The sequence below is a fragment of the Anopheles arabiensis genome, chromosome 2, assembly GCF_016920715.1.
Source record: "Anopheles arabiensis isolate DONGOLA chromosome 2, AaraD3, whole genome shotgun sequence".
Taxonomy (NCBI): Eukaryota; Metazoa; Arthropoda; class Insecta; order Diptera; family Culicidae; genus Anopheles; species Anopheles arabiensis.
The window spans coordinates 92,371,679-92,385,206 of NC_053517.1; the positions used below are offsets into that span (position 1 = coordinate 92,371,679).

Here is a 13,528-nt window from a genome sequence, read left to right on the forward strand (position 1 = left end):
TGTGTTTTTATATATTGCAAAAAGCGCAAACATGGTGCCATGCATGCAACAATTTACATTGTGTGTTGCGGAAAGACAAGGCCATTCGTCATGTGCTCTGTGCTCATGTGATGGCAAATAATCGCTAAGCCTTGGAGACATAGCGACGTTCGTGAGCCACATTGGTGCTTAGTTTATGGTTGCATTGGGAAAACTAGCACAAGGCCGCCGATATCGACTTCAATCTTTCCGTTGAGCGTATGGTTAAACTACTGTTTGCAATGGAACAGATTCTGATGTTCAAATTCCTATACATCTGAAATTAGCAAGACGAAGACAAAGTCTAACGTTAACATATAGATGATCAACCCTGCCTTTTGCCCAAAGTTGTCTAAAAAACATACAGCTGCAAGGGCATGATCGACGATCCAATTCATGCTCCTTTTTTATGAATATTTGCCATTATTCATGTTGAGGATTGTTCTGTAATTTTGCAAAAAAGTTGTAGATGACACCACAAGAACAGTCGTTTTGCCTGAATGTTGTCGCTGTAGCGACATAATTATCCTAAATGTGTTCCATGTAAATTCTTTGAATTGTCCATTAGATAAAAACCTAATTAGTCCCAGATACATATAAAAATGGCTTAGGAATGCACATAGTAATTTTGTTAAACCAGTTCGCCTATGCTCTTTGATTGTTTTTTTTTTCTTGTCGAAGCTTTAAACAATAGATCAGATGTGTCAAACTCATGTGTTCGGTGGGCCACTTGTTAACCCGAAAATCATTTCGCGGGACGCTGTATTAGCCAGATTGTCAGTGCTAAAGCTGTTCTATTTCAAATATATATTAGAATATTCATAACTTTGTATCGTCACGGGCAGCATACAGGACCCTCGGGGCCGCCCATTTGACATGTCTGCCCTACATTGAATTAAACATTAAATAAACTTAATCTTTTCATCTCGAATTTCTAAACTGCAATAAAAGTTCTGAGTACGTTTTCTTACACATACATATTATGGAAAGAAATTATCATTTTAATTCAATTCATTTAATAGTCAAATCCAACTATGCTACATAACCTTATAATCTAATGTTCAGTTTCTCGCGAAAGCATACAATTATTAAAATTGAATGACTAAGTAAATGATGCATGTTCTTTTCTTCCAAACCCACTCAATTATTAAATTGCTCCGTTGGCTGGTCTAAAAAAAGCCACAGATTAAGCAAAATAAAATATCTTTCCATGATTACCAAAACACAGCAAACGGTTCTCATTGCGCCCTAGGCCAACACACCCATCGAAATACGTTTTGCTTTCTAAGAAATGGTGTAAAAATGCTCATCAACCTACATACACACACTCACCGATGATTCACGCAGCAAAGAATGCTGCTGCTTTAGCACAACTGGCCCCCTTCATTCTAGAAACATTAGCCCAATTTACGACCATTGCCGACGGTCGTTAGTCTATGGTTCGAACCGTTTCCTTTCCCGCACTCTGCAACCCGAAGTCATTTCAATCATAACAATCCTCTCGGCACGGCTTCCGAACGTGCGCACTTTTTAATTGAAACCATATTCACACAATGGTTTTCGGACGCGTCCGTACATCGAATCGCAGAGTACGACGGGAAACAAACCTGTTCTATACGCTTGGTCAAAACCTTGGTCCTCCACCACAACGAACCTCGAACAGTTCGGTGGAAAGGCACGCAGGAAAACTCCATCAAACTCTACGTAGCATTGGCCAATTTTATGTCTGCCCACACCAACCCAAACATTAAACCCTATTCGCTGGTCCACATAATACTCTTTTCAGCCAAACGCGCCAGCCAGCGTTAGCGAGCGAGAGGTAGGTCATGCAGAGCGCAACAGGGTACATTGTTGGGAATGTTATTAAAACTGAACCAAGCCCGGTACACCGACACGTGTGTGATTGTGCTAGCCTTCATTAACGCGTAAAACATTGTGCTTCACCTTTGCGCTGGGTTATACCTTAATTGAAAAATGTTCCTTACATTGTTCATCCGGGTACAGCGGCCAGGGAAAATGTCGGTATAACACTCGCAAAATGTGTTAAGCTGAAGCCCTGCATCACATATGATTCCACGCATGATGCAATGCTGGTGGTGCTGGTTGATTAAGTGCGACTACCGTGCACGAGAACGCAGCCTCGGGAATGATCAAAGGGATCCTGGATAACAAAAATGCTCTACAACGGTGTATATTGACACTTCTGACGGTGTAATTATGATCACGGTCGCCTTTAAAACACCACCCATGAATGGATGAATCGATGGATGATGAAAAGCCACACCAAGCAGGTGAAAAGGGCTGATGTAAAATGAATTCCATTCGGTAGCTTTTTGATAACTTTCTTGCGCTGGGATGGTCCGATAGGTCAAAAGCTGGGACAATGTCATGTGAAGCGCATCTGAGTAGCATTTTGACAAAATAATGTATAACTTAAAATAACAAAATAATTTATAAGATCTTTAAACTTCAAAGATATCAATATTTTATCTTGTATTTTTAAACAGAATGGTAATGACATTATTAAATTGTAGCTAACAATTAAGTCTTTATGGAGATTATATGGCTTATTCTGACGATTTGAGCAACAATACAAATAATCTATTAACCTATTCCCCGCTTTGATATTGAAAGTTGCAAAAAAATCGTTAAGAGAGTTTGTTTAACGTTCAATGGAAGCCAATATTAGAAATTTAACAACAATCTAATCTCTTCTGTTTCAATCTTTTCGAATAAGAATATTAAATGAATTAATAAATCCTTCATTAACACATTCCAATGCTACTTCATCACCCATTAGCCAAAACAACTGTCCTCATCAATTGTTAACTTTCAATGATACTGTACATCATAATTATCCTATTAGATAACGCCTGCAAGGTGCATTAAAAGCGGGGGACCCATCGATTGAAAGGGTTTCTCCAAATTCAATTACACCAACCAGGCCTGTTGATTTCCATTTCAATTACCAATACGTTAAGCACAACACTAAACGGTCCTTGGAATTTGTGCATTCCTATCCCATGCAACCCAACGCCCCGCTTCGCTTTACGACGTTCCAGCTAGCACCTCAATCAGATGCCGCTCCGCAATTAAATTGATTAAAGGCTCGTGGCAACAGTGATGGCGTCAAAAGCTACACGCTTTTTTATGGTTCATTGTTTTCGTACCTTTTTGCAGGTCCTTTTTTCTTGTAATTCTTTCGGCTTTATTTCGCTTACGCCAAAATTATGCAAATGTTTTGAACGTGTACCGACCGGTAAATCGCCCACCCTCAGACACTTTCATCGGTACAAATACATCCCACGCGGGATAAAAGACGCACCGAGAAGCTGCCTTTAACATAAAGAAGCGTTAAAAAATAAATTTTGAGCAAAACCAACACAGGCTGCTGCATTTAAAATGTATGATTCTTGCTTATTTTTAATAAAGACGCAGCAGTTGTGAAATAAGTATGCACACAAGAAACTGTAAGCTCCCCCTCTTTCTGCTCTGTCAGTGAGCCAGAACGGTGAAATTGTACCTCACTGCAATCGCTCACCTCATGAGTGCTCTCATCTGCTGCTCACCCTCTCGCGAGACTCCCGCCGCACACTCACAAACACACAATTTAGCCGTGAGCGTCACGCACCTCCTCGCAGAGATGGAGAGAGCGAATTTTAACGGTTTGCCACGATTCGTTTAAAACGGGGCAACCACGTGCTATGTGCGCCAAAATGTATGCAAACCAACGATTACCATATTCAGCTGGGGACGGTAATTGCAACACACTTCTTTGCTCACAACCGACAATGAAAAACATGAACAAAAAATGGATGAAAAGGGATGCTTCTCTCTTATTAACATTTCATTTCATTTCGATAATGTTTTACAATGATTTATTGACATCGCGATACCGTTGTGGCTTTACACCGCATTCATGTTACATGTTTTTGTATTGTTTTTTTGTCGCTTTCAGTTAGTTTTTAATAACAGTAACTACATAACCACCACCAGACCCTTCCCCAGGGTATGTTATTGTCTTTTCCTGCCTTTCTTACTTCCTTCCCCACCGCTACCTACTACAATATTTAATTATCAATTCATCCACACTGTTCAGCGCGCTGGAAATATTGGCTCGTTTTTCTACTCCGGTACACCCACACACACGCACATTACAGTTGCATCTGCTATTCAACCAGTGCCAACACAATAGCAGTGAATGGAGAGCAGATACAAAAACACATAGATAAAAAGTAGGTGTAGACCCCTACAGTAACGGAAAACATTTACCACGTTGGCGCCTTTATCATTCCCCATTTCGGTCAATTGCTCTTTCCGCTAGTGCGCTTTGATTAAAGCGTGCGCAAACCTGATTGCATCGATTGCCGCCAGGCGCAAACACGGCCAGCCAGTTTAGCCGTCCGTAGTTGAGAGTGAAAAATCGAATCATACACACCCGCGGTGCCGTGATCGAACAATCGAAACGTTATAGTTCCTGTAGCACAAAAAAAAAGCAAGAGACTTTAAAAGCCCCCTAGGGAAGACTTTGGGCAGAGTGAGAGAGAGTGAGAGAAATTGAGGTGTGCTTGAAAAATTTATCATCCATCAACAAAACGACGGACGGTGTTGTGGTGCTGCTGCAGCAGCCCTTTTCGTATCCATTTAGGTGAATAAAACTTTCACACCAAACGCAACTCGGACGGCCCGGTGCAGTAGTAGTGTAGCACTCGATGCAAATAGTGAGGTTACTGGTAGGTTTTCGGTACCACTCTGCTATCCGGCAAAACTGTTGAGGTGAGTCGAACTTGTTTTTATCCTTCCTAAAACTCCGTACTCGAACCGGGTTCAATTTGGGGTTGTTTATTTTTCATAGGCAAAAGTTTGTCGTTATCGATGTGCACACACGCTTTGTTTGGTTTTTACTCGCTCTGCACCGGCTGCTGACCACAGTTTGACGGTAGTTTTAGCGCAGGGCGGGCATACGCTGTGGTGAAACGACTTTAGTGAAGTTTTCAAATAAAGCCAATTACTTCTACGCCATGTTTTGTGTGATTATTTGTTGATGCGTTTTTGCTGTGTTGTTAAACGTGATTGTTTCTTTTTAACGATCTATAACTTTCAAAGGCAGTTTCGTATTTTGTACCAGATTTTTACAATCAACTATTGGTTTCCGTTCATGAAAAAACGGCAAACAATAAAACTAAGTAATAATATCAACAAAAAAGGGCACGACTTGCTGCCCGTAAACCATGTTTACAATTTTTTTAAAATCTTGTTTCTTTTGTTTTTTTTTACATTTTTCAAGATCAAAAACATATCCCCAGAACAAATATAATATCGCTTACAATACCAATACTACAGGGAAAGAAAATACCAATAATTCAACCCCTGCTCTATATTGCTAAATGCAATCATGCGACCACGAAAGAGCGATCAGACAGAACCACAGTACTGTCACAACACATGGCCCTTCCCCATCACTGAACCGTGAGTAAAACAAAATGGCAGCAGCAACAGCAGCAAAGAAGGCAAAAAAACACTCTGATACAGAAGAATAAAAGCAAAGCTTTCGTTTCTTAGAACGCGCGGTGCAGGGTGGCCGCCACCCAGATGGACAAAAGTTGTTTTTTAATGCGCACAAACTTTACCGCTCACGGCTCAACTGCAGACGGTCGATTTGCGTTGATTTATATGCTCGTCGTGCAAGTGCTGTTTGAAGAGAATGATGTTTCTCTCTTTTGCTTATTTGTTTAAGCCAAACCCGGTCTAACAATCAAGGTACAGCGAATCAAGCAGACGCGGCAGCATTTACCGCAAAACCGATTGTTTGAATAAATCGACAAATAAGTACTTTCAGTTGCTTTTTTTTTAACAAAAATACAACAACTTTACATTTCAAGTCGAAGGAGACTCGGCTTTAATGCTCGTACCTATTCGTATCGTACCTAACATTGACATTTATTGCAATGCTGATGTACGCGGATGGGGAGTTTCGCAAACACCATTTCTTTGAGATTTGTTTCCCTCCTCTTCTTTTGGTACAATACCACAAAAAAACGCTCGTAAATCGCTCTCACACGGCAATGGTTCTGATCTCTGTAAAATCACGTCTAACTCTATGCCGTCAGCTGGCTTTTCTTCGGTTGCAGTGGTTTTCTTTACAGTGCGAAAATCAAAACAAACACGAAACTACTGACAGATGGCATAGCTGGACAAATATTGAGAATGAAATTTCGCCCGAAAAAAGCACAACGCTCTGTGTGCGTTTGTACAAAATCACAAGAACCGTGCCCCCTCTGTCTCATCGTTTAAAACCTTCAATCGAGGTTGTGAACCGTTGTCACCGTTGCTAAGGAAAAAAAATCCTAAACGAGCTTTTTACGACAAAGCACGCTCTCTATGTGCAATCTAGTTTCTTTAAACCGAAAGACACTCGCATGGTATGGAATCATCGAAAAAAAATTGCAACTACTCGAATAAAACGGTTCACCGAACATTCTGCCCGTGATCGTGTCCATTTTCAGAAACTAAACAAAAAACCAAGCCACATTCGCAACACGAACCAATCTCGTCATCTCGTCCCTCGATATGTAAAATATTGCACTCAGCGGGATGCTATGATAAGCAAGTCCGAACACGTACGGGCGGGTTGATGAGACGACAATATACGTACATCAGGCAGGACACACACACACACATACCCCGCCCGGTTGTAGGAAGCACGCGGAAGAAGTGGTACAAACCACCTCGGTAAGAAGGTGCAATCGCTGTGTAATGCTGAACCAGTGCAACAAACGATTCTGGCACTGTGGATTGTGTGGTTGTCCAAAAGCTTGGTGACAATAATTCAATAAAATGCTACAAACAATACTATTTACCAACCTACTTGATGATGTATCTAATAGAAAAATCAAATGAAAAAATCAAAAGGCACATAGAACATGTATTTTTCAACTCTGCACTTTTTTTCATTATTATTTTTTTTAAATTTAGTTAAATTAGTAAAACTACCACCATATTGGTTAGTATCACGATCCTTTTAACTGGAGACTGTGTGTGACTGACTGACCTTTTATAAGCAAATCTAATGCATTCCTTCAACACACAAAAAATATTTGACAGCCGTCGATCCACTGTCCGTTGACTGCACCAGAGGAAGTGTCCCAGATCAAATTCTGAGCCATGTACCACCTCTAAGAATGTGCTACGAATAAAAAGCAAAATAACAATAATGCTTCAAACGGCACACACCACACCAGCACCACGCATTCCTGCAGTCAGTTCTGCCCTGGTAGGCGACTTGCGAGAGATGCAAGTCACCAGAGGGCTACCCATAGAACCATAAGTCAAATGTCACCATTCTGACAAACACGCTTCCCAGCACGACAGTGGAAGCTTGGAATAATTTATGATCACCCCCATGGTTGGTGTTTTTCCTCCCTCCTCAGACATGCCAATCTGCTGTGACGAACATACACTGTGTGGGGCCACGAACGAAACGAACCGTACACAGTGCAGCAGTTCAATAGGGGAAGCGTTTTTGCTTGTCCAACAAATGTCCATCCATTAGGGAAGGGCAAGAGTGCATCGGAATTGCACAATTTGCCGAAGAGGAACCTTGTGTGGAACTGTGTGTATGTCGAGATTGTGCAACATGGGTACCAGTTGGCTACTGTACAAACTAATCCAAACCCCTCAAAACATGCAGGATTGTGCTGTGGATTGGGTTGTGCGGACTTCAAATTCGATGAATGCCAATTACGCTTCCAGGATGTCAGGTTCGAGAGAGCGCAGTGGCTAGCGGTTCTCTAGGAAGGACGGAAGTTTTCGAAAGCGAAAGTACGGTCACATACACGCAATCACGTGTGTGTGTGTGTTTGCAGGAGAATCTTGTCAGGAATTAGCATCCGGACCGTGCCGCTTGATGAATGAGGCCAATGAAGGGCAATAGGTGTGTGTATGATGTGGTGCACAAGTATTTGATAAAGGATGAAGGTTTTTGGAGTAATTTCATCAAGGTACGGTAGAGCTTTGTAATCTAGTCTCGTTTCCCTGCCTCTTCGTGTAACGAGATGCAGAGATACGTTCAGCCAGGGAAGAGAAACTTGTGCATTGATAGTGCAGATAGTGATATAGAGATAGTGCATTGATATACTACTGCAAAACTACATTTTTAATCCAAACTTTAAATCTTGGGAACCATTAAATACGTTAAAAATACATGAAAAAAAACTGTGAGGGCTATATTTATTAGAAAACACGTCGAGACAGCGGAAAAATGAACTAAATTGCATTAAAAAACTTGCACGAATGATAGGGAATAATCATTCAAGACATGAACAAAATCCCAAAGAAACATTAAACAATATTTAAAAATAATAAACAGCATTTTTTCAAGTGACAGAATAACAAAGAAGAATATTGAATATTTATTGGAAAAGTAAAAAAAAACATGGCTAGAGAAAATATTACCAATTGAAGGCGATGTTCAGGAGCTAAGAGGTGCCAACCTTCGTTTAAGATTGTCAGACTTTAATTTAAAAAAAAAAACATCATTTAATATTACATTTAATATTACAGCTCTAAGCAAAACAACCAACTAACCTAGTAGCTTTATCAAATTTATAGCAACCATGTTTCAAACATTGCAAAGTTCCTCAACACTGGCAAGGAGAAGAAGTTTGCACGATGATGTCCCTAGTAACAGATGCAATTAAATTAGCTTATTTGAATAACTAGTTCGTGACAATTTGCCACCCAGACGTAGGATACAATTTCTGTGGCTCTGTGTGCACGTGTGTGTGTGTGTTTCTTACGATACAGAGCGATGCCATCGATCACCGCACAGAGCCCCGTACGACTATTCATTTATCGGAATGAGCAATTGCTTTCCTTTTGAAGAATTATGATCCAGCACGGAGGCGTGAATATTTTGTGATAAGACTTCCCGGGAAGAAGTCGAAGGCGACGAAGTGTTCAAACGACAGTGAGATGATTTTCTTGGAAGAATAATTAGGAAGGTACAACTTTGATCGAAATTAAAGTTGAGCGGGACGACTACTAATGGCATCTAAATTACACAAGTTTGCAAAAGTAATTCTTCAACAAATTTTTAGTACAGTATTTTAGGTGAAATATATCACAACCCAGATTAACTAACAACAAAAAGAAGTAAATACACTTTAAACTGTGTATTTCATCTTACACAATAACAGCAAGGTAGCTGTGCGCTACGTCACCATTTAAATACCGGTATTCGAGACAGCAATATCGTCCTTCCCGTTTCATGATGACGTTGCAAATGAGGGGAAAATTTCCCCTACAGAAAGTTTGGTAACACCAATACACGAGCACAATCCTGGTTCCCCTTTTAGGTTTTCTTTTATTCATTTTTTTTCCTTCAACAGGATTATTCTCTTATGCTACCACTAGCGCCAGACTGCTTTTTAGTGGGAAACGATTGTACTACAATTGAAAACCAAGGTTCATCCTTGCTGCAATTTCTTGTCCTTACTTTTTATGAAATTCATTCCTCCCCTTCGTGTGTTGTGATTGAATGCGACACATTTCCGTTTGCTCGGTCAGAAGCTCAGTCAACATTTGCCTACCGACTGCATCGGAATGCTTCTCCGCCATAGTGTATAGTTTTAACAGATTTCAGTCGGCGCTACAGCAAGTCCCAACAAACCAAAACCCTTTTTTCACGCGAGACCTCCTTGCTCTAGCCAAAGAACCGCGAAGTATGTGTGCGTGTGTGTGTGTGTACATCCACAGGCCACATGCAGCATCAACACGGCGCGGTGTGTGGCTCGGGAATGAGCAGCAAATCGACCAAAACCACCGATAACGTTGCGGTGTGCTTCATAAACTACCAATCTAAATTCTCTCTTATGTTGCCCTGGTCGAGGACGATGAGAGGCAAACAGGGGATATAACACATACCCCCACCCTACACACACCCAAAGATGATGGTAGGAGGAAAAAGAAACACTGTAGCCAGACCATTACACGCATTGAAGGTGTCTCTCGGCATACAGCGCAGATATACCCCGACAGCATAGCGCGAGCGTTGGGGTTGGGTGCTTCGCCTTTTGTTTTGATTCCAGCGGGAGGAGCAGAATGTGTGGTTTTCTCGCGCCATATCTCCTTCCCTTCTGGTTTTCATCATTTTCAACGTACTTTTTTCCCGTATCCATTGAAAAGCCGCAAAAGTTTGCCGCACCGTGGAAAGCGCGCGCGGCACACTGGCTCGTCGGGCTGCTGGTTGCGCTACTTTTTCCCGTGTTCATCTTTATTATTTATGATTTTTATGGCCATTCGAGATTAAACACCCATGAAATGTTATGTTCTGCCGGCAAGTAGTAGTAGTAGTAGTAGTGCACGGTGCGACATGAGTGGCTGTACCATTCAGCGATGGGAGTGAAAAGAAGAACAAAAAAGAAAGCAGATGAATGAATCTGCAGCGCCCCAAACTGTATGGCTGTGTAGCACTTAACTCTGCCCGCACTGCCTGAAAGGTCTGGCCTGATGTTGGAGTTGCGTTAGGAAGCACAGCACAGCAAAAAGGAACAACAAAAACAAGAGCCAAAACACACATAACCTTATACGTAAAGCAGCTCCAACGACGACAGTTCTTGAAGTGAAGCGAAACACACATCCAGTTTACACTCGAGCAAATGGGGCGTGTATGCGTCACCGCCGCACACCGACCGTGCCTCAGCCAAGGCTTGCTGTAGCGATACCAAAACGGGAAACCACACTTCCCCTCGGCACAAGCTTCCCACCCTTCCGCTGCATTCATGTGGTTTTGTGACGTTATTTTTGTCGCATGTTGCTTTGCGAGGTATTGCTGCCCTGTGCGGGAGAGGGTTTTTTTTTCGTATTTACCCTCACTAACAACCATACTAAACACACACACACACATATATACCGATAGGGATCGTTGGCATCGCTGCAGGCAATAACCACCCGCATCCCGCAGCTCACCAGCAGGTGTGTATCGAGAAGTTGTGTGCGTTACACCGATACACACGATGGAGACGCCCAGCCGCTCACGCCATACGTTTGGCTGCGTACTTTGATGGGCCACCCACTAGCCTGGTTGGTACTGGCAGTTTATAAGAAGCAAATGGAGAAAAGAAAATTCCACCATGATGCAGGGGGGATGGGGAGAACAACAACAGTGAAAAGATAGAAGAAAAAAAACACCATTTCCATCGTTTAACACCTATGCGAAGGGTGCGATGTTCCCACAGTCTTCCCACAACACACGCTCGTCGCCCGTGTTCCATGCGGCGAAGATTTGCTTCGCTGTCTCGCCCCCGTGGCGCCTTATGCTTATGCCAACCCCTGCCCCAAAACACACGTCACACCTCGCTTTAATTCACGCTCAGCAAGTGCGGTGGGGAGGTTTGGAGTATGCAAATTTGTTCCCTCCATGCTGAAAGGGAACCCCGGACAACCGACGTCATAAGAAGAGAAACGATCCCCGGCAAACACCTTGTGCATTGTATCATCCGTGCTAGCGACTCATGTGGGGTTTCGCCGACGGTAGGAGAGGATCTAGTTGATTGGAAGTTTCTTTGCGACCGCCACCCGCTGTGGGTAGACAATGAAGGCGCTTCTCGTAAACTACAGGCGCCAACGACCTTGAGGTATCTTGGGGTAAGGTTTTGGGTTTTTAGGAGGAGGAGGAGGAGGAGGAGGAGGAGGAGGAGGAGGAGGAGGAGAAGGAGGTGCAATATGCTTGCTCTACACCAAACGATGTATCGTGCAGACAATCCGCTAATATTTCACCATGTTTATGACACAACTTTCTGCTCCAAGAAAAAACGTAAATACGCTTAAAGGAATTGGAGAGGAGGAAACTTTACCAAAAGCACAAAAAACGATGGTAGAATTGATTTTTTTTCTTATATCAAACTTAGGCATTTTCTAATTGTGAGAAAAATAATTCGACTTAACAATCATTATTTATAGTTCTATTTTCATCATAACAATAAGTCTGAACTTTAATGCGGGATTTTCCCACTTTGTTTTTGTAACAAAATATGATTTACGTGATTTCTGAAAATCGTTAAACCAATCGGTGCTACGCGGCAGCCCAAAATGTTGGGCAATCCTGTTTGAAAAGCAAAATTCAAGAAAAAAGCTTTTTTTTGCTTTAAAAAATACGACTCAACCTGTTGTCACCTTTAACACTTTAAGCGCCGTGTCATATAAATTCGCATGACGGTTTTGCTCACCGTTCAGCTTTGTATTTGACGCTCAGTGATTCTCTTGAGAACGAATGGGGTAGGAAAGAGAGAACGAGAACGACATGTGCTACGCCGCTTATCGCAATGAAACAAAAGAGTGATAACAATCGCACGAGAAACTGTCGCTCTCATCGCTCTCTTGCCATGCGCTACGTGCTCACTCAAAAACTGTGACGTCAGGCTGGCGGTCAAAGTGTTAATGACTAAGACTCTCCCACAATGCTGAAGAGCTACAACAAGAGTATATGTGAGCAGGTTTAACCCGTTCATCCCAATTTACATTTCTATAATGCTGAAAAGAAAATTTCATCTTAATCTCTACTTTAAATTAAAATTCAACCCATCACACTCAAGAGGTCACCCCTCCCTCCGTTTGAGCTTCCGTTCCCCCGGTGTACGGCCGGTGAATGCTTCTCAAAAGCACACACAACTATCGTCCAACCTCTCGGTTCGGTGAGTGAAACGACAAACCGGATTTAATTAAATGTAAACAAAACTGTTGCTGCTCATTTCCGCCGACCGAAAACCGGGTCAGGCCGGGCAGTCGGCATGGTGATGGTAAAAGAAATTTCCATTTTACATTTCTCCCCACGGACGAAACAAACAGCCGGACGGTAGGGTGAAAACGGCGCGGTGCAGGTGTATGCAGGGAACGCTCCACAAGCCCCGCCTTGGCAACCACCCGGACGTTCAGGTTTGTCAATCATTCTAAATGGTTCGTGCGCTTAATAGTTTGTTCAATTTGGCAAATTGTATCTTTGCAGTCAACATCCTTCCCGGGGACAGTTGCTGCCCAGTTGCTTTCCATTCGCATTGGATCAGCCCACCACCGTCTAGGGTGAGCGAGAGGGCGGCTTTGGGACTACGAGATTGCTTTTCCGGTGGTAACAAATCGTCACTTCCTGTTGCCGAGGACGGTGCTGTGGGATTGGTGGTGTTAGCAAAACAAAAAAAGAGAGTGTCCGAGAGAGTGTGTGAAAGAGAGAGAGAGAGAGAGAGAGAGAGAGAGAGAGAGAGAGAGAGAGAGAGAGAGAGGGCTTTTTTGTTTCATCTAGAAAAGTGTCATTTGGGTCAAAAGTTCGTTGCTTCATAAACATGAGGGCAGCGCATGACGACAGAAAGTGCAGTCAATACGTTTGGGACCGTTTGCAATGCTAAGAAGGTCCTTTTAAATGTTTCCAACGGGTGTGAGACGCCATCTCTATACTTTCTCCATCCTACTCTGTGTTGTTTTGTACATTTCGAATCGATTTGGTTCTCTTTTTGGTAAA

General features: G+C 42.4%; 1 protein-coding gene and 1 long non-coding RNA gene across 9 annotated transcripts in view; one reads left to right on the top strand and one right to left on the bottom strand.

The window, feature by feature from the left end:
- Positions 1-13,528, bottom strand: part of LOC120900326 (collagen alpha-1(XVIII) chain) — a 240,935-nt gene that overhangs the window by 203,441 nt on the left and 23,966 nt on the right. The gene's annotated exons all lie outside the window — the stretch shown is intronic.
- LOC120900377 lies at positions 12,495-13,085 on the top strand. Its single transcript, XR_005739194.1, has 3 exons — positions 12,495-12,710; positions 12,865-12,951; positions 13,022-13,085. It is a non-coding gene; the product is annotated as an uncharacterized LOC120900377 (long non-coding RNA).